The sequence below is a fragment of the Lissotriton vulgaris genome, chromosome 7 (assembly GCF_964263255.1).
Source record: "Lissotriton vulgaris chromosome 7, aLisVul1.2, whole genome shotgun sequence".
Classification (NCBI taxonomy): Eukaryota; Metazoa; Chordata; class Amphibia; order Caudata; family Salamandridae; genus Lissotriton; species Lissotriton vulgaris.
In genome coordinates, this window is record NC_141695.1 from 492,690,990 (window position 1) to 492,717,787 (window position 26,798).

Consider the following 26,798-nt stretch of genomic DNA (forward strand, 5'->3'; position numbering starts at 1 on the left):
ACTGTTGCAGAGGTCTCATGTGTAGCCTGGCATTTGGAACAAGGAAAATGCAAGACGCCATGGATCCTAGCAGAGACGAGATCTGTCTGGCCGTTGGTCGAAGAGTCTTTAACATTGTTTGGCACTGGAGGAGAATGGATGATAGTCTCTCCTCCGAAGGATACGCTTTTGCGTCCTTTGAATCCAGAAGTGCGCCCAGATAGTGGATCCTCTGTGTGGGATTGAGGATAGACTTTTTGAAGTTCACGTGCAGACCTAGTCTTCGCAGCTGATGAATACAGAATGTGAGATGTTGCTGAAATAGAACTGGAGAGGCACTCTTTATCAGCCAATCGTCTAGATAGGGATAGACGAAAATATGCCTCTTTCTTAGGAAAGGCGCTACGACTGCCATGCACTTTGAAAAGGTGCGAGGAGCTGACTTCAGCCCGAAGGGCAAGACTGCGAACTGGTAATGATTGGTTTGAATGCAGAACCTTAGAAACTTCCGATGCTTTGGGGCAAAGGGGATGTGAAAATACGCATCCTGAAGATCTATGGAGCACATCGAAGTCCTTTTGATGCAAGAGTGGAATTATTTGGTGTAACGCCAGCATTCTGAACTTTTCTCGCCGAATGAACTGATTAAGGCGCCTGAGATCTAGTATGGGCCTGAACTCCCCGCTTGGACCTTTCTTTTGAACTAGAAAGTAACGGGAGTAAATTCCTTTTCGACGTTGTGTCCTTGGGACCTCTTCGATGGCTTTCTTTAGGAGTAACACTGACACTTCCTTTTTTAACAAGTGAAGACAATGGAATACAGTCTTTTGAGGAAGAATTGAAGGTGGAGGAAACTTGAACCTGATTGCATATCCATTTTGCACAATATTCAGCACCCATGCGTCGTTTGTGATATTTTTCCACTCCTCCAGGTAAAAACGCACACGTCCCCCCACCGGAGTGGTCAACGGGCTCAGGGGAAGCAAACACTCACTGCTTTTGCTGTTGTTGCTTGTTTCCAGGAGCAGTCTGTCTGGAAATTCCGCCTCTTCCTCTACCAGGACGACGCTGGGAGAACTGTGATCTTCCTTGATTCTGTTGTGAAGACCATTGAGGGGTTTGAACCCTCTGCTGGCCCTGTCTCCGATCATAAGGACGGTATTTTTTCTTAAAATTGTCCTTCCTCTTTTCGAGACCTACAGCTCTCACAGTATCCAGCTCTGTCTTCATTTTTGACATTTCGTCGTCAGCATGAGACCCAAAGAGCGTTTTCCCATTAAAAGGCAGGTTTAAGATGCGGTGCTGGGCTTCAGGTTTAAGTCCCGTAAGTCTTAGCCAAGCTGAACGTCTCGCGCAAAGACCATGAGCATAGCCATGCGTGGATAGATCGGAAGCATCCGCAGCTGCGCTAATCACCTGATTAGACACTAGCCCACCTTCATGAAGTATTTCCAGGAAGTCATTCTTGTCTTCTTTGGGAAGTTTTTCAGCGAACCGGGATAAGGAATCCCAAAGAGAACGGTCATAGCGACCCAACAAAGCGGAGGCGCTGGCAACCTTCATGTAGGAAGCAGAAGTGGCACACATTTTCTTTCCTACCGAATCCAAAGTCTTGCTGTCCTTGTCTGGGGGAACAGACGAGGACGTCGATCCATTCTGATTTTTACGTGCCGCTGAGACGATGACCGAATCAGGTTGAGGCTCTGCTCTTAAAAATAACGGGTCAATGTCCGGAGCCCTGTACTTCTTTGCGATCCGTGAGGGGACCGCTCCCAAAGAAGCCGGTGTCAAGAACTTATGTTCGGCAGGCTCCAAGAGACCTGGAACCAGTGGAAGTAAAGGTCTCGATGATAATCTCTGATGCAAAGTTTCAAAGATAACTGTAGTCTTCGCAGTAGACAGGCATCTCTATATTAAGTTTCGCTGCTCCCCGGCAAAGAACCTCATTAAAAGGGATTACGTCATCAATCGGCGATATCCTGCTTGGAGGAGTCGAAGATAACGTCGGCGAGTAATATCTCTTCGAATTCGTAGATCTTGTCGAGGATCTCGTATCACGTCTCTTGGATGATCGGTGATGTGAGGACCTCGGAGAAGGTGTAGTCCGCCTTCTCACGGATGGAGACTTCCTCTGCGGAGTACGCTGCCGCCTTCCAGGAGACTGGGTCACTCGAAAAAGAGGTGACCTTGATCTTGACACGGGTCTTTTCGACACCGGCGACCTGGACCTAGACTTCGGAAGATTGATTCTCCTTATCTTCCAGTCTCTAAGTTCTCCCAACCATCGTGGGGAGATGTTAGCTCCTGTAGATGATGGCGCTCTTGAAGGCTCTGGAGAGATTTGAACTATATTCAGCTCAGGGGATGAAGATGAACTCCCAGAAACAGCCACAGAAACCTGAGATCGGTCTTTAGAAACCGTTCTAGGTCGTTTAGCTGCAGGCAACGTGGAGCGTGGCCTCTTCGACGTCGATCTTTCCAAAGGTGATCTTCTCGACGTCGACCTCTTCGGCGTCGACCTCCTCGGCGGCGTCCTCCTCGGCGGCGTCCTCCTCGGCGGCGTCCTCCTCGGCGGCGTCCTCCTCGGCGGCGAACCCCTCGGCGGCGAACTCCTCGGCGGCGAACTCCTCGGCGGCGAACTCCTCGGCGGCGAACTCCTCGGCGTCGAGGGTCTCTTAGGTGATGGAGTCAAGCGCCTCGACGACGACGCTTTTTTAGGCGTCGTGTGCCTCGACGCCAACTGTTCAGGGCTCTTCGACGTCGAAGCCTCCAATGCCCGGCTCGACGTCGGTGTCATAGCGCCTCTCGACGGCGGCCTTGACCGTTCTTTTGAGCCTCTCGACGGCGAACGGCGACGTCGATGAGACGACGTCGAGTCCCGTCCTCTCGTAGTCGTAGGGGAGCCAGACTTGGATCGCCTACGCTCATGGCGTCTCTCACCTCTCATCGACGGCGAATCTTTCTTTGACGGCGACTTCGACGGAAGACGTGACGCTGATTTCGACGATTTCGAACATACCGGAACTCTAGAAGAAGATCTGTCCCTCGAAGTCGACGGGGAACAATGTTTTCTCTTCTCCCCTCTTTCCTTATGTTCTTTCCGCTGAGAAGAAGGTTTCCTGGAGTGAAGTTCTTCTCTTCCACTCACGGTTTCACCTCTGTCATGCAGGAACTGAAGCCTGCTCTTCTCCCTCTCTCTTAAAGTTCTGTTTGTTAACTTGCTGCAATGGTAGCAAAGTTCTGGCTTGTGTGTAGATGGAAGACAAGCCACACAGACCGAATGAGGGTCTGATTTGGACATTTTTTTTCCACAGGCCGGGCACTTACAAAATAAGGCAGGCATTGTGACTGGAAAAAAAAGGTCAAAAAACCACAAAAATTGTTGAATTAGTCAGATAAAGACTAAAGATGTCGAGTGAAGACAAAAAATTGAAAGAACTACCAGAAAAAAGTGAAATAAAATCACCAACTGGCGAGCTCAATGCTCCAGGATCCTCACAGAAGGAGCCGGAAAAAAGAACTGACCTAACTGTCACCTGTGGTGCATGATGGGAGCCTGGAGGCTCACAGAGGTCTTAAAGGCACGGCGCCAGTTTTTTTTTTCCTATTGTTACAATGCAGCCTATCTAGGCTAAAGCTGCCTCTATGGTCCTGCCTGTTTTACCTTTGAAAATAAAGGTGGTGTGTTTCAAAGACAACAAAGGCAGTGCTTTCTTCTTTGCATTTTCATATAATGTAATTTATATGTCTTTATTTAACAAATGTAAAGATTTGTTTCAGGCATTTGGGGGCAGTCTTTTGAGCCTAGTATGGTTATTTTAGGCTGCATATGTATAATGCATATTATCTATATATATATAGTTATTATATGTGTATTTATATGTATGTACATATATATATATGTAGATATGAAATGCGTTACTTACCTGTAACAGCAGTTATCCAGTATTGGTGTCTTTCATGGATTCACATGCCTGAATCATTCCCCGTCGTCGAGACGGGAGCCTCCGGTAAATAAAAAAGTAATGTCTTATAGACATACATAGAGAAAATAGGCCTAAGGGCCTCCCCTTAGTAGCCTTTCTTAGTCCTTATGTAAAAAGGACCAAATTCTCCTAGTCAGCCAATCAGCTCCGACCTCCCTCTAGAACCTTCCTGGGAGGAGCCTCAGTCCCTCAGATTTTCGTACGCACCCAGCTAGGTAGGCGTAATGTTGTTAGAGAGGGATGTGAGTCCTTCCCGGGGAGGCGGGAGGGTTGCATGTGAATCCATGAAAGACACCAATACTGGATAACTGCTGTTACAGGTAAGTAACGCATTTCTTATCCAGTATTAGGGGTGTCTTTCATGGATTCACATGCCTGAATCAGAATAGTTAGCAATCAGATATGCACATTTGTGATGTAAATCAGCTCTGCAGTCATGTTAGACAATGCATATATTATCACATATAGTATCACAAGAGCAAGGAATGTGCATACCTGGATGGCGGGATGTAGGAAGGCTCACCTTACTAAAAGAGATGGCGAAGCCCCGCTGGACCCGCTGCCGCATCTTTCTGAAGTTCGAAATCCAGGCAGTAGTGTCTGGATAAAGTGTGCGGTGACTTTCAGGTCGCCGCTCTGCAAATGTCCAATATTGGCACCTCCGCGTAGAGAGCTGCTGACGTGGACATTGCCCTGGTGGAATGTGCAGTGACGTGAAGAGTGTTGCTGACGTGGACCTCGCCCTGATGGAATGTGCAGTGACCTGATCAGTTAAAGGCCGTCCGGCCTGGTCGTGGTAGAATGCAATCGCTGATGAGATCCATCTTGAGATGCTTTGTTTCGTGAGGGACAGGCCCATTCTTGGCCTGCTGTATGCCACGAACAGTTGTGAAGAGTATCTGAAGTCTTAGACTTATCTAGGTAGAACCTGAGCCATCTTTGAGATTTAAAGAATGTAGAGCCCATTCTGCTGCGGTGGAAAGGTTTGCAAAGAAAGTTTTAAGGATTACTGGCTCATTGAGATGAAAGTCTGAAGGCACTTTTTGGAACGAATTTTGGGTTCGGACTCAGCACCACGCTATCATTCCTGAACTGCATGTATGGTTCCTGAATGGACAGAGCTTGAAGCTCGCTCACTCTTCTGGATAGAAAACCGTCAGTAGCTCTCTGACCCTTAGTGTGGATTTTCCACAAGACATACTTTGGGTCAGCTCCGTGTACTGGTTCAAACGGATGTTTCATGAGCATGTTAAGAACCACATTGAGATGCCAGGAGGTGGCAACCTCCTTACTGTCGGGAAAGATCTATATAATCGTTTCAGAACTTGCTTAATCAACCCGCTTGACCAGAGCGATGGGCTCGTTGGAATTCTTATATAACGAGATGACGCTGTTAAGTGTACTGTAATGGAGGAGTGGGTTAGGTCCGACTGTGGCAGATGTAATCGATAAGGCAATATTTGCACCAGTGATGTGGGGAAAAGCATATTTCCGCGGCTACGCCCCAGCCACAAAGCGCTTCCCTTTCCGGGAATATGTTTATGTGCTATCCGCACTTGCTCTGGTAAGAATGTCTACAGTCATGTGGATCATTCCGATTGTAGAACTCTGAACTCAGGGGCCAGGCGACCAACCTGAGAGACTTCAGACCCTGATGTTGAACTGCCTTATCGTTCATAGTAAGCAGAGATAGATACCGCCGCCGGTGGATCGGCGGCTCCAGGGATAGGCGGTGGAGTTCTGTGAACCAATGTCGCCTCGGCCCAATTGGGGCTAGTAAATCCAGAATACAAGGCCCCACCATTCTTGTCTTGAGGACAATGGGAGCATCGGGAATGGTGGAATGCCCACGCAAAAACAGTGCGCCATGCGGTTGGAGATGCATTCCCCAGCCAATTTCCGAAGTGTGGGCATTCGGCGTACATTCACGTCGCAATTAGATCCATGTGCGGCGTGCTTTATCCGGACAAGATGTGGCCAATGATGTGTTGGTCCAGCTCTCTGTTACAATGGTTTCTGCCTGCTGAACGCATTGGTGAGCCCATTGTTCGTCCTATTCTTGGTAGGCAAGCTTGAAGGGCCAGGAAGGCCGCCAGCAGGTTAGTCCGATTGATATGTAGTGTCTTCTCCATAGGAGACCACCGTCCACCTTTTGTGACAACGTGAGGAACCGCCAGAAGTAGGAGTGACCAGCCTTGAGACAGTGTTTGAGAGGGTATTCCCCATTGTAGGATTCCGGCCATGTGCGGAGTATCTTTTATGTGGCAAGATGACCCTGTGGAATGTAACCACCGCTTCGATAGCGCCTCTTGTAGAGGTCTCGTTCGTAGTTGAGAGCGAGGAGGATACACGATCACTCACCGATGGGAATGCTTGTGGTGACCGTGTGTCCAGGGTATACCTAGGAAACTGAAGTACCTAGGAAACTGATGTAGTGAGAACGTTCCAGGACCGATTTTTCCTGATTGAGGATGAGATCCAAGCATTGAAAACTGAAAGCAGGCGTTGGGAGACCTGGACCATCTTGCAAGGATGAAGCCTTGACCAGGCAGTCATTCAGAAACCTAAGGACCTGGTGTCCTAGCAATGTCGCCCCCAGGGAACGGTATTTCGTGAGTATGTGTGGCGCAGACTTGAGCCCGAAAGGCAGAACGCGAAACTGCAAATGTCCGGCCACTAATGCAAATCGTAAGTATTTTTAGCGATTTCTGTGAAGTGGGATATGGAGTTAAACGTCCTGTTTGCAGGACCTCATGGATTGCCATGCGAAACAACTGTCTCTTTTAGGAGTATGTTGAAGTTTCTGAAGCCCAAGGTTGGTCTCCACCTCTTATCTTTTTCTGGATATAAAAAAAGGGAAGCGGGAACAAAAAACCCTTTTTCCTTATGAGGAGGAGGTACTCTCGCTATAGCTCCTTTGAGGAGGAGGAATTCTCGCTATAGCTCCTTTCTACAGTATAACCCAGACGTAGATGCAGCTGTATCTTTTGATATCTCCGCTGTCCGTTCCCTGAGAAGACAAGTTCTCAGAAGAGGGGTGTTTGTTTTGCTATTGTTGGCGACTGAAGGCATTGCGGTCTACTCTGGCCTGAAGAGCAGGAAGATTGGAATTGATAATGTCCTTTGTGGGAAGACCTTCTTCTTCCTCCCTTTGTACTAAAGGACTGGTTCATATACTGAAGAGTGTTCAAAGTTCTCGCATCGTCTGCCTCGTTAACTAATCGTGCCAATAGTGACTGGCCCTCATATGGCCTGACCACAACAGTCGTTTGCACCTCTGGACGGAAAGGGCCCTCCTTGGATCCGCAAGACTGCTGTTCCAGCCAGCTGGCGGAACCCTGTCATAGCGATGTTCTTCGCGCAGTCTATAGTTTAACGCCGATGCTTCACCATGTAGCGGATTCCACTTTACTTCCACTTCGGATGAGCCTGGCAATTCCGACTGGTATGGGGTCAGTGTGGCCACAATTGTCCATGCTAGCGTACCAAGAGCGCTAGAACGGTCACTGGGGAAAACCTGTTCCTAAGGTTGTCCCCTCTTAAATCCTCCGTATCAGAAGGAGGTGACCTCGGGGCCGAAGGATCCCCAGAGTTTTTCTAGGCCGCCCGTGTCACTACGGAGTCCGGCATAGAAAGTTCCTGTTAAACACGCCGGTGTGAGGGATCACTAGTGATACAGAGGAGGGGTACTACCTGACCCGTACCTTTTCCGACTATAGGTAATTGATAACCAGTATTGACCTCACAGCCTTCTTGAAGGTGTCTCTGGAGACGTACAAGAAGCAGGCCTGCTCTTGAGAGGTCATCGAGGTCTTAAAACGTTGAGTAGTTCTCCATACCACCTTAGAAGAGATTCCAGAATTGGGGGATTTCCTCCGTCGATGAATCCGTCGACGAGGTTGCCGTCATAGACTATGCCATCGTAGACGAGCAGTCATAGATGACCATACCCCCTTAGAAGAGAGTACAGAATTGGCGGATTTCCTCCTTCGTTGCGAGTCCGTCGACGAGATCTCCGTCAGAGACTATGTCGTCGTAGACGAGCAGTCATAGATGAGGCCGTCGTAGACGACTGCATATATGATCCGTCATAGATAAGGGCGACGACGCCGTCGAAGACTAGCCTTCGTAGCTGAGGCCGTCGTAGATGAGGTCATCATAGACAATACCATCCTAGACGAGGCTATCGTAGACGAATCCCTCGTAGGCTAGGCCATCGTAGACGAGGCCCTCGTAGACGAGGCCCGCGTAGATGAGGCCATCTTAGACTAGGCCATCTTAGAGAAGGCCCAGGTCGACTAGACAGGTTGTCATAGACGATGTCGTCCATGACTATGCCGCCGTAGATGAGTCCTCGAAGATGAGCCTACGTAGATGAGGCTATCGTCGATACCGTAGACAGGCCGTCGTAGGCGAGTAGTCGACTCTTTAGACTAGCCTTTGTAGATGAGGCCGTCAGAGACTAGGCCATCTTAGACTAGGTCATCGTAGACGAGGCCACCGAGCACTAGGCCTTCGTAGACGACTAGGCCATCGCTCACTAGGCCTTCATAGAGTAGGCCATTAGACTAGGCCATCGTAGACTATAGAGTAGGCCATCGTAGAGTAGGCCATTGTAAACTAGGCCATCGAACATTAGGGCTTCGTAGACTAGGCCCTCGTAGACTAGGCCCTCGTAGAGTAGGCCCTTGTCGACGCTGTAGACAGGCCGCCGCATATAGGCTGTCATAGATGCGCCCACGAAGATGCGCCTTCGTAGATGAGGCCATCCTTGAAACCGTAGACAGGCCGTAGACATGCCTAGATGGAGCCATAATCGATATTCCTAGAGGTTGTCGTCGATGGTTGCGTCTCGTCGTCGACATCGACGGTCTCGTCGTCGACGGCGACGGTCTCGTCGTCGACGGCTCCTTCGTCGACAGTCTCGTCGTCGATAGTACCGCCGTCGACGGCCTCGCCGTCGACGGTCTCGCCGTCGACGGTCTCGTCGTCGACGGTCTCACCGTCGACGGTCTCGTCGTCGATAGTACCGCCGTCAACAGCCTCGTCGTCGACGGCCTAGTCGTCGACGGTCTCGTCGTCGACGGCCTAGTCGTCGACGGTCTCGTCGTCGACGGTCTTCACTCGTCGTCGACGTCATCGTCGACGCTGTCGTCGCCGTCGACACTCTCATCGTCGACGCTTAGACAAGCATTGTAGATGAGCCATATAGACGCAGAGGCTGTGGTAGCAATGATGATGGTTTTGACATCGATGGCTCCTTAGGCTGTACTTCGGGTAGGAGACGCCCTTCTGAATGATCCTATGATCAGAGGAGGCGATTTAGACGGTTCATACGTCGTCTTTGTTATCCGATATTTCTCCAAAGGCAAGTCCTTTACTCTCCTTTTTTCACAGAGTGGGGAGATTGTTGAAGGACTGCGCCCGGAAGACCATGAGCGGTCTTTTTCAGGGCCTTCTCAGGATGGTACCCTGAGGAATGAGTCTGAGGAGATTCTTTAACAAGGTCTCCTAGACTTTGAGGGCAACACCTCATCTCAGTAACTGGAGAAAATAATAGCCTCCTTTCTGGCCTTAACCATATTAACAGCCTCTCTTCACGACCCTTCAAAAATCACTTGAAAAAGTGCAACATAACTTTTGGTCTGTGAGTGTGAGGAACAGAGCAGAGCTACCTCTTGGAACAAGAAGTGCAAATAGTAACCTCCTTTCTGGCGTTAACCATATTAACAGCCTCTCTTCACGACCCTTCAAAAATCACTTGAAAAAGTGCAACATTCCTTTTGGTCTGTGAGGGTGAGGAACAGAGCATAGCTACCTCTTGGAACAAGAAGTGCAGGCTCCAAATAGAATTCTTCCGTTCTTTCCCTTGTTATACCTTCTTTATTTGAGATAAAGAATGTATGTGAAGATAATCCATAGTAGAAAAGCCAAATTAAGTGAAAAATACACAGAATCTGAGCAGAGCTCAGAGGAGACTCCCTAGCACAACGTGCGGTAGAAAAATCTGAGGGACTGAGGCTCCTCCCAGGAAGGTTCTAGAGGGAGGTCGGAGCTGATTGGCTGACTAGGAGAATTTGGTCCTTTTTACATAAGGACTAAGAAAGGCTACTAAGGGGAGGCCCTTAGGCCTATTTTCTCTATGTATGTCTATAAGACATTACTTTTTTATTTACCGGAGGCTCCCGTCTCGACGACGGGGAATGATTCAGGCATGTGAATCCATGAAAGACACCCCTAATACTGGATAAATGCATATTATTGGCTATTGCACCGGGGTCCCGCACGAGGGCGGGACTATTCAGTGCTTATGACTTTGATGAGTATACCCCTGGAAGAGAACTAGGATTACAGGTAAGTAACTAATCCTTCTCACCCCTCTGTAAAACAGGCACTCTGAGCTATTTTTATTTTCGTTATAGCAAGCATATGCCCACCATGTTTAGACAACTGCATGTTTTCTGTTTGTATTCTTTTAATTTAACTAGCATTTTGTTACGTTTGTGTGTTTTTGTTCAATCGTGTCCGAGGGTAAATGCAAGAATGTATCAGTGGATGTATGAATGAATGTATGAGTGCAAAGATGAGCGGCAAAGTGCATGTATGATGACTTATTGAGTGACTAAACTCATCAATGGCACAAAAGGACTTTCATTCATAAGTCAGACCTTTTGGTACTGCTTAAGTTTGTTGCATATGCCAAGCCTTAAAACGAAAGTGTTTTTCAATCTTATTTGAAAAGTGTGGTCTTCCACTTCTTTACTGAAGTGGAGTGGTGTGGCTCACTGGTTAGAGGCGGCAGACCCGGAAGCAGAGAACGGCCCAGGACCAGGGTTCAATTCCCGACGCGGCAGGGTCGTGGACCAGGGTCAGTGGACTCGATAATTCTCGCCTCGGTGCCTACTCTAAGCAGGGATCACACTCGTCAACTCTGGGCATTAGCTTGCCTCATCTCTACAACGGCCCCCCACATTCGCCGGGGATGCCTGGTTTCACCTTGGAGATACCCAGTAGGGACCATCTCGCAGGGGTAGCCAGGATGGGTTCCCCAGCGGTCTACAGCGCCACAACGCGTCAGGGCAGCAGTGCGCTTTACAAGAACACATACATTACATTACAGTAGCGTCTATTGCAGTTTTAAAGTTCCAGCATGGCTGCCACATTTAGAATGAATGTTTTGACCATGTTGGAATGATAAAACAATGATACATTATGGAAAACAACCTTCTGTAATGGCCACATGGGATGCATTGCACTGTAGATGAAATGAGCTGCAAACTAGCAACCCATTTGAATTCTTAAAGTACTGTAGTATCTTCCTAAGACTCAAAGTTAAAAGAGGAGATTTAATAAAAAAGTAAAGGGAAACTATAAAAGGAGAAATCTAAAAACTAAAGGACTAGCCAGTTGGCCCCGACATTGATGTGTTCTCATTTTCAGGTGGTTATCCACATATGAATATAAAATGGCAGGATTCACAGGGTAGAAAGACTGACAGATGTGGTGTGAACAATAAATGCATCCAGTAAGCTGCCATGGACACTCAGACAGACCCATGACAGAAGAGAGCTGATCCAAAGGCCCACTATGTACTTAAAATGTATGTGTGTATAATATATATATATATATATATATCCATCCTACTGGCGGTCGCCAGTAGGTAGTTATAGTTGGGACCTATTTTCCATAGGAAATCCGCAACATTCTATTTGGAATACTTTTGGCGCCGGTCGACGAATCTTTGCGTAATTTTCCAAGAAGATGGGTAGTCCACTCCACTGCACAAGTTTTGGGGTCAACCGTCAAGCGGGGGCCGATATAAAAGGGGGTCCCAAAACGTGTTTTCCCCATGCAATTTTCCATAGGGACCGTTAGCCTCGGCTACAGCCCAAACTGCTGAACGGAATTACACAAAATTTGGCAAAAAGGTAGAGTTTGGTTCACAGATCACGCTTTTTGTTAAATGGTGTAAATCCGTGCAGTAGTTCCTGAGAAAATCAAAAGTGAAATCATAGATATATCTATGGACGGTGTAGGGTATGCGTATCCTCCGCGGAGCATGCGCGTAGCTTTACGAGCACGAGCTGCATGGTAATTGGCTGTCAACTGTCTGTCAACACTACAAACCAAGAAGTTATGGCAGCCATCTTGTGTTTCGGTAGAACAGAAGCACAAGAAAAAAAAAAAAGAAAGGCGCAAAACGCAAAAAGGGGATAGGGTAGAAACACCCTGACACCCCAGGCCTGCTCAGGGGGTCCTTCAAGGATCCCCAAGGCCAATTTTTTAAAAAAAAAGAAATCGCGGTGTATCCCGTGAGTAAAAAAAACCCGAAGCCCACTTCAGTGCTAATTAGCCCCTAGGGGGGCCAAGTCCCGGGGGCAATGTGCTTTATTATAATGGGGGGCCCAGAGGGGCCCCCAGCCCTGGACACTGCCACCTCACCGGGTCTTTTGCTGTTGTTTGAATTTTAAAAAAATATATTTGGGGGGCTCACAGGCCCCCCAGCAGCAAATGCAAATGTGTGTGGGCGGGGGGGCTGAGAGGCCCCCGCGAGCCCCGGGGTCCGCCAACTCCCCGGGGCACTAAATATTTAAATTAAGGGCTGATTTTTATTTAATTTTTTACGGTAATATTAGGAGTTGCGCATCCAGCGCGGAACTCAGTGCGGCCCCTGGTGTTAAGGGTTAATAACTGATTAGGATCTGGTTACTCAACGAAAAGCTTGAACTATGAAACCTTCATTGTATCAAAGGGTTTTAACAAAAGAAAATGATTGTATTTCAAATAAATGCAAGGGTTTCTTATTATTGCATGTGCATTTGCCAATGTTTGTTTATTTTACTGAGGAAAGAAGCCAATGCAGAATTTACGAATACATAATGAAGTTGACACGTTGCGCGTGCAACAGGGGCTCATTAGCATGCCAACAACTATAAAAGTCGGCACTGTGCTCAAACCGATGCTTCGCTTCATCGGAGACTCATCACGCACATTCCTGAAAGACTTTGGCTCGCGTCTTTGGTTCCCAAGGTCTGCGCCCTTCAGGATTGACTTCCAGCACTCCTTCCCTCCCCGGCTGTTAGCTCTTGGTAGGTTTCCTGTTTCCCGGGTCCTGACTGGAGACTTACCCGATCTTCGAGAGTGCTCCAGACGGCATCTGCTGCTTTTCCCTTTCCCGACGGCATCCCCTGCCTTTCACTTTCCCGACGGCAAGCTGAGAACACTTCTTCTTGAACAGATCTTTATTTCCGCTTTCCTGCAAACTCAGTGCGTCATCTCCGGCTGGAACCCAAGTAAGGTTTCCTTAACTCCTTCGTTTCTACAGAAAGATAAATCAGTCGCTTCATAGATTCATGGTGAAAGATCATTTCTAGGTGAATAAACACTTGAAGATCGAACAAGGTTGTGAGACTTGAGCAAATTAAATAACAAAACTTTAGAACATTTGAGAAGGAAATTCAATTAGGTTTTTTGTTTGATGTGAATTTGTAAAATGTGAAAACAGAGTTGTGATTTAAACAGCAAGCATTTGACAAGACAAGAGAAGTTAATCGTATCTAAACTGGTTTAGGGTGTGGTATCTTTCTCTTGTTGTTGTTTTATTTGTCTTTCAGACCAGAACCTTAATTCGGAAAATAAACAACAACAATACAGGTATGGCAAGTTGTTGAAAAACCTAAAGTTTCTACCAATACACTAATTTTGGAACACTAATTATTTGATGTTATTCAACGTGTTTAGAACAGACTATCATAAATGTTTATTTCATTTAAGGTTTTTTCAAGAGAAAAAGAACTTGTAATTGTTGTAGAAGTGTAAGCCAGGGCTGAATATTCAAAAGGTATGTTGAATGAGAACAACCCTTGTTATCTGATGGAGGGAATGCGATAACCTAGTATATTGATTATTGTTGTAATTGTACTACAGTTATTGAAAGCCCGGCACACTTAACTGAGAAGCAAAGTAGAAGTCAGAAGAGCTCCTGTGTTTTTTCTTTTTGTTTCTCAATCCACTTCCCCTTTTCCCTTGCGGATAAATCAGAGCATTCAAGAGTTAATATCCTTGGTGCTTGGGTTTGTTCGAGGGGGAGTTGGGGGTTTGCAGCAAAGAAAGGAAACCACCTACGCTGGAGCGTGGTGAAATCTCAACACCTGGTGTGCACGCGTTGGATGCACAGCTTCTAATCCGTAGGGTGGGCAACTCAAACGCGTGGTGCATGACTGGCATGCGTCGGCTGCACGACTTTGGCTCGTTGGGTGCGCGACTCCAATCAAAAACATAAATCATATTTCTCAGATATACATCAAGATTATGTGTTTAGTTGCAAGGTCGCTCTAAAAAGAGCCCATTGCCAAACAGCTGCTCATTTCCCTCCTGAGGCGGAAGCCGGGAGGTCTCTGTACTTTCCTTTGCACAGTGCACTTTTAGCGCTTCATTGATTTTAAAATTACTCTGATTTTATTTCATTTTGTGCGCATTGTTTGCATCTATCACGCTTCATTTAAAAGGCGTATAGAGACTTTCCTTGTTGTTTATATCGCTTCTGTACCTCTCCCCCCCTCCCTCTGCCCCCGGTCAGCTCTCGGCCGAGTGTAGACGCCGAGGGCTGGTTGTCTCTAACTTTGGCGGCCATATTGGGTGGGGGTGCTTGAGTGACGCGCTCTAGCAGCGGTCATAAAGGGCCCTGGGAGTCTTTGCTCGTATTGCCAAACAGCTACTCATTTCCCTCCTGAGGCGGAAGCCGGGAGGTCTCTGTACTTTCCTTTGCACAGTGCGCTTTTAGCGCTTCATTGATTTTAAAATTACTCTGATTTTATTTCATTTTGTGCGCATTGTTTGCATCTATCACGCTTGATTTAAAAGGCGTGTAGAGACTTTCCTTGTTGTTTATATCGCTTCTGTACCTCTCCCCCCTCCCTCTTCCCCCGGTCAGCTCTCGGCCGAGTGTAGACGCCGAGGGCTGGTTGTCTCTAACTTTGGCGGCCATATTGGGTGGGGGTGCGTGAGTGACGCGCTCTAGCAGCGGTCATAAAGAACGGCCATGACTCCCCGCAGCGGACGCGCCGGAGTCGTGCCAGAGTCATGCCCGTCTGCGCCCAGACGAGCCTAGGGCCAGCCACTCTGCCGATTTTACCAGGTACCCCTCGCACTTATTCCAGAGATGCACTACTTCGTTTGCGTTCCCTGCCACCTTCATATTGTACCCTGTGTAAGACCGACCCTTTACCTTTTACTTATTGTGCTCTATGTCACCCCCCTAATCAAGTAGTGGGAAAACATACACTACATCTCGGTCTCTTGAATTGCAGATCTCTCCCCAGGCACTCGCTTGAGGTTAATCTCCTCATTCTGGAACAGGAGTTAGACATCCTGTTTTTAACAGAAACATGGCTGACGCAGGGTTCAGAAGCAGATATGGTTAACGCCCTTCCCCCTGGCTTTCTTATTCTCTCACAGGATCGACCGTTGGGTCGAGGAGGAGGCGTCGCCATTCTGTATAAGAACTCACTTACCTGCAGAATTCAGAAAGGTGAGGTGGAAGATTGCGAGAGCTGTAAGTTCTCCTTCCAAATCTCACCTACTGTTGCCATGTCAGGGCTGTTAGTTTATCGCCCGCCAGGAAATATTGGAAACTTCACCAGTTCACTTATGGAAACGGTAATGGTTTGTGCTGCCTCTGCCACAAATTTCATTGCCCTGGGAGACCTCAATCTCCACTTTGATGACCAGGAAGAGCGGTTGGCGATTGCCCTCTTACATGACCTTAAAACCTATGGGATGGACCTTATAAACCTGGAGCCTACTCATAACAAAGGCCATTTGTTAGACCCCATCTTTGCTAATATTTCCATCATGAAAGCTTCCCCTCCTATTCCTCTGCCATGGACGGACCACTTCCTGATCCCTTTCAGCTGGGAAACTAAGTCGGAGAGCATCTCCCCCCTCTACTGTTGGTGCTCCCGACAGACCATGGGCCAGGCTATCAGTGGAAAATTTCACTTGTAGCCTGGAAGCCTCACGACCACTACTGTCACAGGACCCTGTCGTAGCCGAAGCAGACTTTTATAGGTGGATGTCGAACACCTTAGACGCCGTCCTCCCTATAAGATCGACATGAATAAAGGAGAAAAGACTACACACCGCTCCTTGGTACACACCTGTGCTGAGGGTTATACGGAGGGCATGCAAAAAATTAGAGCGTGCCTGGAGAAAAAACTGGGAGGTAGCTAGTAAGATGGAATACCGAACGGCAATGAGGAGCTACAAGATCTCCATCCGGCTGGCTAAAACTCAGTTTTTCGAGGAAAAAATTAGTAATGCCTCCAACTCCTCAAGAGAAACTTTCTTGGTGGTCAAAGAACTTTTGAAGGTTCCTACACCTTCTGCCCCCACTGAGAATTTGGAAGTTAAATGCAACAATCTGGCAGAATACTTCCACTCAAAAATTGAAAAAATTCTCATTTCTTTACCCCAGCCCAAGATAGGACCTGAGTTATTGGAGGAGGAAGGTCGTCCTCAGATAACCTTGGAATCCTTTGGGCCAGTCACTAAGGATGAAGTCCTTAAAAGTCCTATGCTCAATCAAGAGTGGCTCCCCCCGGGATGTTGCCCCCATGAGGATCCTTAAACAGGTTGCCCCTTCCATTGTGGAGCCCATCACCGAAGTTATCAACTCCTCATTAGGTACGGGTATGGTTCCACCTAATTGGAAGAGCGCAATAGTGAAAGCCCTCTTAAAAAAACCCTCCCTAGACCCCCTAGATATGGCCAATTACAGGCCTATCTCGCTCCTCCCAGGACTGTGTAAAATCGCGGAAAAATTAGTTAACTCTCAGTTATCTAATTTCGTTGAGTCCAATGGTGTGTTAAGAAGTTCTCAAACAGGTTTTGGCCCGGGTCAAGGCACTGACACCGCCTTGCTGGCTGTCAATGCATTTTGGATTCGGGGGCGATCAGTGGCAGTGATCCTCCTGGACCTGAGTGCAGCGTTCGACACTGTTAACCACCGAGTGTTACTCCAGAGACTGTCGGATGCCGGAGTGAGGGGGACAGCGCTGAATTGGCTTAGGTCATTCCTCAGTGAAAGATCTTTCCAGGTTTGGGAAGGGGGCGCACGATCGGCATCCACTCACCTCCACTGTGGAGTGCCTCAGGGCTCCTCCCTGAGCCCTACACTATTTAACGTGTATATGGCTCCCTTGGAGGAAGTGGTGGCTCCATTCAACATCAAGATCGTGAGCTATGCCGACGACACCCAACTGGTGTTCGCCCTCTCCCAATCCATAGAAAACTCCCAGATACTTCACGCCTGCCTCTCAAAGGTCCATGCCTGGATAGGGGACTCAGCACTTAAACTGAATGGGTCCAAAACGGAGATTATGCTGATGGGACCAAAAAACCCCTCTCTCCCCTGCTTGGCCTGGCCCAGTTGCCTAGGTCCTCTTCCTGAACCAAAGGCTGAGATCATGAGCCTGGGCATTTGGTTGGAACAAGATCTTTCTCTCAGAACCCAGGCCTCCAAATTAGAGGGTGTCTGTTTTGGTCTCCTCCGATCGGTACGTAAGGTACTACCCATTCCTTTTCTATCTAGGAAGCTCTTAATCCAGGGCCTGATTAGGTCTAGGTTAGACTTCAGTAATGCGATCTACCTCGGTGCCCCTGAGAGCACTCTGAACAGACTCCAACAAGTTCAGAATGCGGCAGCACGAATGCTTTACAACATCCCCATGTCTCGTTCTGCAAAACCAGCACTGAGGGCGTTACACTGGCTGCCAATACAGGAAAGAGTGAAATTCAAATCCCTTTGCCTTGCACATAAAATCTTGCAAGGCAAAGGCCCCCCCGTCCTTCAAAAGATGGTGATCCCGTATAAAGCCAGTAGAACCTTACGCTCAGACCAGCAACACCTGACTGTTGTTCCTAGGGTAAAAAAGGCCCGATCAGGAGGAAGGAGATTCTCCGTTAACGTCGCCACCCTCTGGAATGCCCTCCCTCTAGGCCTACGCGCGGAACCTTGTCTTCTGCGCTTTCGAAAACAACTCAAAACTTTTCTCTTTTGCTAACCTTTTCTGTCTTTGCTACTTCTGATATTCTCTGTTGGCAAAGCGCTGGGATGCTCTAGGGTAACCGTGCGCTGTACAAAACCGATTTAATAATAATAATAATAGTGTTTATTGAGAGATTTTAGTACCTACAAGTACGTACCGATGCAGAGTCTAAAGTTCAAGAGGAAGACTCGGTTCCCTTCATCTGTAAAATGTACAGCATCTCTCCTATAGATGCCTTGCATATTGAAACGCAGATTGTTGTGGCATATGGACCCCAGTCTATCGTCTCGGAGAAAAGCAGAAACAGATTTATTCATATGTTTCCTAGCTTTCTCAATCTGTGGACAGAATTGACTGGGCCAGTTCCATTTATGCCTTGGGCATATGTTAGAATAAACAAAGGCAATTTGGGGGAAAAGTGACGTCAATTCTCCAAAGGTGTCCTTCATAAGAATTTCTAGACCTATCCCAGTCAAAGTGCCTAGGTCATTGCCACCACAGTGCACAATTATGAGGTCAGGGTGTTGGAGAAGTAAAAAGGATTTCACCAATGGCATCAATTGGTGCCACTTTAACCCTCTCTGTTCAATCCATTTAATGTATAAGTTTGGTAAACCTAGGGCTTTGTGAATTCCTTTCTGTTCTGCATACCTTTGGCTCCAGAAAATATAGCTGTGTCCAACAATCCACATGCTAAGCATCTTGAAGGAAGGTCTGGATGCACTCAGACGGTGCCTGTATATGAAATGACAGTTTGAGAAGTAAGGATTTTCTAAGATGGTGGGTGAGATGCAGTTTTGAAAAAAAGGAGAGAAATGATTGGTTGTTTGAGAACATTATAGACTAAAAAGTAGGGTGCATGTTTCTATTTTTTAAAAGTATGTTTCTTATTGGTTAAGAAGAACTGTTTGAAAGGAACATTCCATAGGATAAGGTAGTATTTTGAGAAGTCAAACACACTTGCTATTTGGTTTAGTAACATTCTGTGGTGAACTTTTGACCTGCTTTTCAGTGGACTATTGCATGGCCTGTTACTATGGTAACCCATTAAAAACAATGGGGTTGCCCAGTGAAGCATAGAACCTGGGGATTAATACAGTAAGCGTTCTGCTACTATCGATCATAGTAAATTATCTTTGCTTTTTCTATCAAATCAAAGCCCCTATAGTGGCTAGTTCATTGAATGAAACATGAAAATCAATTCCAGAAAAATAGGGGGGGGGGGGGGGAAACCATTAATCCCAGATCAAGAAAAATTCTCCCAAATATTTCTAAAAAAATTATTATTTATGATCAAGTGTGATAGTGTATCCACACACATTATAAAGACAACATTAATAACATAAATAACTCACATCACATTACAAACATAAGCAAGTGTGAACATTCCATAAATATGCACATCACAACACATTACAATATATACAAATAAAAATGATAATATCAAGTTCTTCAGGTCGTGCCCGATTCTTCATTTAAATCATAGGTCCAATCATCAGAATTGAATTGTACAGTCTCTTGTTAGACATTGATTCGGACGTTTTAACAGACACGTCTACGTTTCGACCCCTCTTTATGTCGCATACACTTGTTTAGTCAATCTGGGGTCTTCGCCAGGACTACATAAAAGTGTGTGCAACCTATACAAAAAAAAGGGACCAAAACACATCTATATTAAAAAAAGGGATTCGTATTACCCAGGGAGAAATCTCTTCTACATTCTACTACCAATTTAGTGCTCACCAAACTAATGCGATGTGGCGTCTTCAATAATCAATTAGTCAACTGTTGAAGACCGTAAGGGAAATCCAACTTCGTTCACCTAATGGATCAAGAAGTAAGAACAAACAATGTTGCCTAGTCAGACATGTGACTTCTTGATTATTGAAGACGCCACATCGCATTAATTTGGTGAGCACTAAATTGGTAGTAGAATGTAGAAGAGATTTCAACGTGGGGCCTTATGATTTAAATTAAGAATAGGGCGTGACCTGAAGAACTTGATATTATAATTTTTATATGTATATATTGTAATGTGTTGTGATGTGCATATTTATGTAATGTTCACACTTGCTTATGTTTGTAATGTGATGTGATGTATTTGTTATTAATGTTGTCTTTATTATGTGTGTGGATACACTAACAAACTTGATCATAAATAATATTTTTTCCCAGAAATATTTGGGAGAATTTTTCTTCATCTGGGATTAATGGTCCCCCCTAAATTTATTTTCATGTTTCATTCAATGAACTAGCCACTATAGGGGCTTTGATTTGATAGTAAATGGTCTTTGCTTTTTCTATGATTGAAAGTAGCAGAACCATTGTTCGCTTACTGTGTTACTATAGTAACAGCCGAAAGCAAATTGGGGTTAGGGTTCAAAGTTATGTCAGTTGGAAAGGGTTCAAATGTTCAACCAATAGAAATGTGTGTTTGCTTTTGAATTAATGTGGGAAGCAATGTGATTTGTTATTTACATGCATATGTGTGTAGATTGGGAGGGAAAGGTTGCTATTTTTTGGTTTTGATAAGAACAGTGAAGTACAGAGATTCTGTATAAGAAAATCTTGTGTGTGACAGACATTCTTCTTAATCTACAAATCAATTTGAAAGGGGAGTTGTTATCTTGGGGATGTATGTGGTGCATTTTGTTTTTAATAAGAGTAATGTGTTTATCCTGCTAAAGTACAAGGGGTAGTTTAGTTGTGTAGAATCACATTCTGAGTCTATCTGCATTTGTATAACCATTGTGATAAAAGCATTTGGTAAGTTAATGTGTTTGGTGAGTCAGCTTTGTACAGTAAAGTGCAGTACTAAAAAATGTAGAATGTGTGCAGTCACTTTTCCAGTTCTAAAGTAGTTAATAGTGCTGCTTGTTTAGAATTAGACTTGTGTTTCAAATCTACAATTTTCCAGTCAGTATACATACACTACTGCAAATTCTCTGGGGGCAGATTTACAAGCCCCTTGCGCCTCTTTGTGCTGCCATTGAGTCACTTTTTTGACGCAATGTTGGCGCAAATAATGCAGCAAATTGCTTATGTATTTGCAAAAGGAGTCCGGAATGTGCACTGAAATGTAGTAGTTATATACATGGAATGTGTGCAGTCACTTTATTGTTTCTAGACTAGTAAATGTGTTTTGGTAAAATGCAAGGTCTAATCTTTTTCGTCTAGAATCACACTAAGTCTGGGTGCATTTAGGAATCATTCTGAGAGAAGCAATTCTGTACGTTTTGTGTTTGCAGATAGATAACTGCTTAAAACCCCATCCTTTTTTCAAGTTTTGATAGAATTAGTAACCAGTTATTGCTTTTGTATTTGCAAAATGACTCATAGTTGTACACTAAAATGCAGTATTTATATTTCTGGAATGTGTGCAGTCATATTAGCCCTTGATGAGTAATTAATAGTGTTGCTTGTCTAGAATTAGACTTGTGTTTCAAATTTACAATTCCCCAGTCAGTATACATACACTGCCGCAGTTTTACAAGCCCCTTGCGCCTCTTTGTAGTTCTATTGCGCCACTTTTTTGATGTAATGTTGGCGCCAATAATGCAGGTCATTGCTTATGTATTTGCAAATTGAGTCAGGATTGTATAGTAAAATGCAGCAGTCATATATATAGAATGTGTTCAGTCACCTTACCGTTTCTAGACTAGTAACTGTGTTTTTATAAAATGCAAGGTTTCATATTTTTTGTCTAGAATCACACTGAGTCTGTATGCATTTAGGAATCATTCTGAGAGAAGCATTTTTATACGTTTTGTGCTTGCAGACACATAACTGCTTAAAAACCTATCCTTGTTTAAAGTTTTCATAGAATTAGAAAGCAAGTATTGATTTTGTATTTGGAAAATGAGTTATGGTTGTACACTAAAATGCAGTATTTACATTTCTGGAATGTGTTCAGTCATTTTAGTCCTTCTACAGTAATTAATAGTGTTGATTGTCTAGAATCAGACTTGTGTTTCAAATCTACAATTCCCCAGTCAGTATACAAACACTGCTGCAAATACTTTGATGCAGATTTACAAACCCCTTGCGCCTCTTTGTGGTTGTATTGTGTCACTTTTTTGATGTAATGTTGGTGCAAATAGTGAGAGAATGATTTGGTTTGTTGATGTGTTTGCAGACATATAAGTACATGTACTCTTGCAGTGAGCCAAACTTTAGGGCACGGAGTGCTTCAAACTCCTATGCACTATACATGTACTGGTGTAACCACCTTCATACTTGTGTTTCAGGCTTACAATTCCCCATTCAGTTTCCATATACTCCAGCAAACTCCCTGTGGCTGCTCTTGCAATACTATAGTGACCCTTTCAGCTGAAATTAAATTAAATGAATGAAATGAAAATCTATTTTATAAAGCGCGCTTCTACTCTAAGGCCTCGTAGCTCCATGTACTACTCCATTCACTAAAGTAAAACTCAACCAATTATGAATTCATCCACGGTCTCTCCTTATGGTACTGTAATAATTCAGTCTGCATGCATGTAGTCATGAAGTGAGCCAGGCTTTAGGGCACAGAGTGCTTCAAACTCCTATGCACTATGCATGTAGTGGTCTAAACACCTTCACACTTGTGTTTCAGGCCTACAATTCCCCAGTCAGTATCCATACACTCCAGCAAACACCCTGTGGCTGCTCTTGCAATCCCATAGTGACTCTTAGTACCATATACTAATGCTTTCACTAAACTAAAACTCAATCAATTATGAATTCACCCAGTGTCTCTCATTATAGTAGTAATCATTCAGTCACTGTGCATATACTCATGCAGTGAACCAGGCTTCAGGTCACACAGTGCTTCAAACTCCTATGCACCTTGCATGTAGTGGTGTAACCACCTTCACACTTGTGTTTCAGGCTTACAATTCTCCAAGCAGTATCTATATACTCCAGCAAACACCCTGTGGCTGCTCTTGCAATCCTATAGTGACCCTTTCAGCTCCATGTACTAATCCATTCACTAAAGTAAAACTCAACCAATTATGAATTCATCCACTGGCTCTCCTTATAGTACTGTAATCATTCAGTCTGTAAGCATGTAGTCATGGAGTGAGCCAGGCTTAGGGCAAGGAGTGCTTCAAAGTCCTATGCACTATGCATGTAGGGGTCTAACCACCTTCACACTTGTGTTTCAGGCCTACAATTCCCCAGTCAGTATACATACAGTCCAGCAAACACCCTGTGACTACTCTTGCAATCCTAAAATGACCCTTTCAGCTCCTTGTACTAATCCATTCACTAAAGTAAACCTCAACCAATTATGAATTCACCCAGTGTCTATCCTTATAGTACTATAATCCTTCCGTCAGTATGCATCTACTCATGCAGTGAGCCAGGCTTTAGGGCATAGAGTGCTTCAAACTCCTATGCACTATGCATGTAGTGGTCTAACCACCTTCACACTTGTGTTTCGGGCCAACAAATCCCCAGTCAGTATTCATACACTCCAGCAAACACCCTGGGACTGCTCTTGCAATCCTATAGCGACTCTTTCAGTACCATTTACTAATCCATTCATCAAAGTAAAACTCAATTATGAATTCCCCCAGTGTCTCTTATTATAGTACTAATCATTCAGTCACTGTGCATGTACTCGTGCAGTGAAGTAGGCCTTAGGACATGGGCTGCTTCAAAGCCCTATGCACTATGCATGCAGTCTTCTATTCACCTGCACATTTGTCTTACACATATTCCTTACACTTCCACTAAATACTCTGTCACTGTTGTTGATCTGTTCTAGTGACCCATTCAGCAGTATGTGCTAATCCATTGACTGCGCTAAAACTCAAGCACTTATAAATTCAGTCAGGCAGTCTCCTTGCAGAACTGTAATCATTCAGTCTGTACCCAAGTACTCATGCAGCGAAGTAGGACTTAGGACATGGACTGTTTCAAACTCCTATGCATTATGCATGCAGTCTTCTATTCACCTGCACATTTGTCTTTCACATCTTCAATTCCCCAGTCTGTATCTTTTCACTTCCACTAAATACTCTGTCACTGCTGTTGCATTGTTTTAGTTACTCATTCATCAGTATGTACTAATCCATTCATTGCGCTAAAACTCAAGCATTTACAAATTCAGTGAGGCACTCTTCTTCAGAACTGTAATAATTTAATCAGTACCCAAGTACTGATGCAGTGAAGTAGGCCTTAGGACTTGGACTGGTTCAAACCCCTAGTAGCGGAGTGGGAGAAATGGTTCGGAGACCAGACCTGGGTATATAGGGTTTTATTTTAACAAAAGACTTCTTTTTCTTTGTTGAATGTCTTTCACGTGAGGGAGCAGCCGGGTCCGTGGTTGCTGGAAAAGAATAACAGTTCTATTCTTCTTTTATGCCACAGTGGTGCCTTTCTCTGTGTGGTAGTCTCCTCTCCTCAGCGCAGGATCAGCCTAAAATGAAAGAGAAGGGATACTTCAGTCATCTGCCTGAAGACTAAATTACAAAGGGTCCCGGGTAGTGAAGGGATAACACTAGTGCTTTAGTGTGGTCTTGCTATTCATTCAGTGCTCTAGTGCCGCGATGTGGAAAGTAGGGAAGGGGGTACATAGGAACAGAGGTGCGTAGACACATGGGAATACTCGGTTTACCCTTACGCTACCTCGTCTCAGACCCTCCCCTCCTCCCGACCCAGCTCGACACCCTCTGTCGTACCTGGGAAAGCCACACTCCTCCGTGAGTGTGGCTGGGTGAATCGCTGGAAAGGTGGCCTCCAGACTTCTAGTCTTCTTCGGATCTGCTTCATCGTCCTCTTCCACTTGAACACAAACGCCAGACTCCTCTCCATCCTCCTTGTCGGTGAGGTCACACGCCGACCTCGGGGCTTCCTGCTTTTTCACCAATGGACCGGCTCCTACGTCATTCCAGGGCGGTTCCTCACACGCAGCATACGCCCCCTTAAAGTGATATTCCTTCTCTTCTTCCGCATATGGACCCCAGAGTGGTTCTTGCTCGGTGGTCCAGTCCGTCTGGGTGGATTGAAAATAGGGGAGAGTCGAGGAATCAACAACCCACCAATCCATCGTTGGAGTCTTGCAGTCAGTCACCGGGTACTCCCGGTTACACACCTACCCACTTGGATTCTCCCGATCGGGGAGAGGGACAGGAAGTCTGCATTATTATCTAACCCTTTACTATACTGGATTATCATGGCATATGGTTGTAGAAATAAAAACCACCTAAGCACTCTAGGGTTCTGGGACTTGTTCCTGTACATCCACTGTAGTGGAGCATGATCGGTATACAAAACAAAGGGATTTCCCTCTAGGTGATACTTTAACTTGTCCACGGTCCACTGTATCGCTAAACACTCTTTCTCTACTGTTGGATACTTTGTCTCCCGGGGGAACAACATCCTACTGATGTATAACAGTGGATGTTCTAAGCCATCAGCACCTATTTGGGAGAGTACTGCTCCTAAGCCAGTATTGGAGGCATCAGTAGTTAGGAAAAAGGTTTCCTCAAAGTTTAGGGATATTAGCACTGGACTTGTAGTGATGGCTTTTTTTAGGAGGTTGAACGCCTGCCTGGCAGTCTCTGAAGGATTTTGTATTTCCTTTTTAATGGTGTTTTTTTTTTTTTTAAAGAAGATCTGTTAGGGGAGAAGCCCTTTGTCAAAATTCGGCAGGAATCTCCTGTAATAGCCAATAAGCCTTAAAAAAGCTCTTCGCTCCTTTTTTGAACTGGGAAAAGGTGTATGGAATATGGCTTTGACTTTTTCCTCTTGAGTTGCTATGACTCCGCCCCCTAGCATGTATCCCAAATACTTTGCCTTTGACTTCTTAGCATTGACATGCAAGCCTGCTGTTTGTAAGGCTGACAAGATGTTTTTCACATGGGAAATGTGTTCGGGCCATGTGAGGTTCCGTGACAATTGTAAGTGGTGTTTTTTGACTCGCACGAATATGGTCGAGTCTGGTATCTATGAACCGCAAATGACGAGTTTAGTAAGTGTGCGCAGTTTCGCTGTGCTAACTTAAACCGTTCGTTTGTTATGTGGGTTTTTCATCTGTACCCACGGGTTCCATCTTAGATACGGCATCCATTTTGTCTCTTGCCCTCAAGTAGCCAGCGAACGGACGATGTCCGCTTCGCGACCCTGGGACTCCCAAGATATTTACGGAAGACACATGTCCCTTGTAAGTGTCTTTATGACGAGGGGGATGTTACTGTAAGGCAGATGGCGCCGCTCAAGGCTCATCTTGCTGCACGGACTTATTGTCTCAGCCGTGCATCTCATTAGGCACGTCCCTTTGATGCCTGTATCTCGTGTTTCCCGATACCTCCCCTTTTACACCCTTTCCGATCTCCCCACTGTCTCCGTCTTCCTCTGCACCTGTCTTTGTTCCTACTTCGATCTGTTTTATTACTGATTGGAATGCACTAATGTTGGGAAGATGGGTTTTTACAGTTGGGAACCGCCAAATGTTTCCGCACTTATGATCCGGACCTTGTGTGTTTTAAAGTGACCAAAGCGACCCCTCTGGGGGATGATGGTGGGAACCGGGTTGTAAACTTTTGTGTGCCATGTTGTCTTATGGGTAAAAACTGTATAAAAGGAGCGATCTACAGAACCAATTTGAAGCAGTCTCCCCAAGTTGCACGTGTGTTGCTTGTCGTGACTACTGTATTCCCTGCAGTAAATAAACCTTGAATCTTTGACGCCGAAGGAAGTGTCCCGTGTCTCTGTCATTCGTACGCCGGAGCAGGTTACCCACGAAGGTTTCAGGTGTTGTGCCCTGGCACCGCTGGGTCCTACAGAACCCAGT

General features: G+C 45.6%; 1 long non-coding RNA gene across 1 annotated transcript in view; it reads right to left on the minus strand.

The window, feature by feature from the left end:
* The window catches only part of LOC147701944 (uncharacterized), a 237,667-nt gene that overhangs the window by 86,055 nt on the left and 124,814 nt on the right, over positions 1 to 26,798 (minus strand). The window contains exon 3 of the long non-coding RNA XR_015297487.1: positions 13,094 to 13,284. This is a non-coding gene — a long non-coding RNA (uncharacterized LOC147701944). The remainder of the gene's footprint in view (positions 1 to 13,093; positions 13,285 to 26,798) is intronic.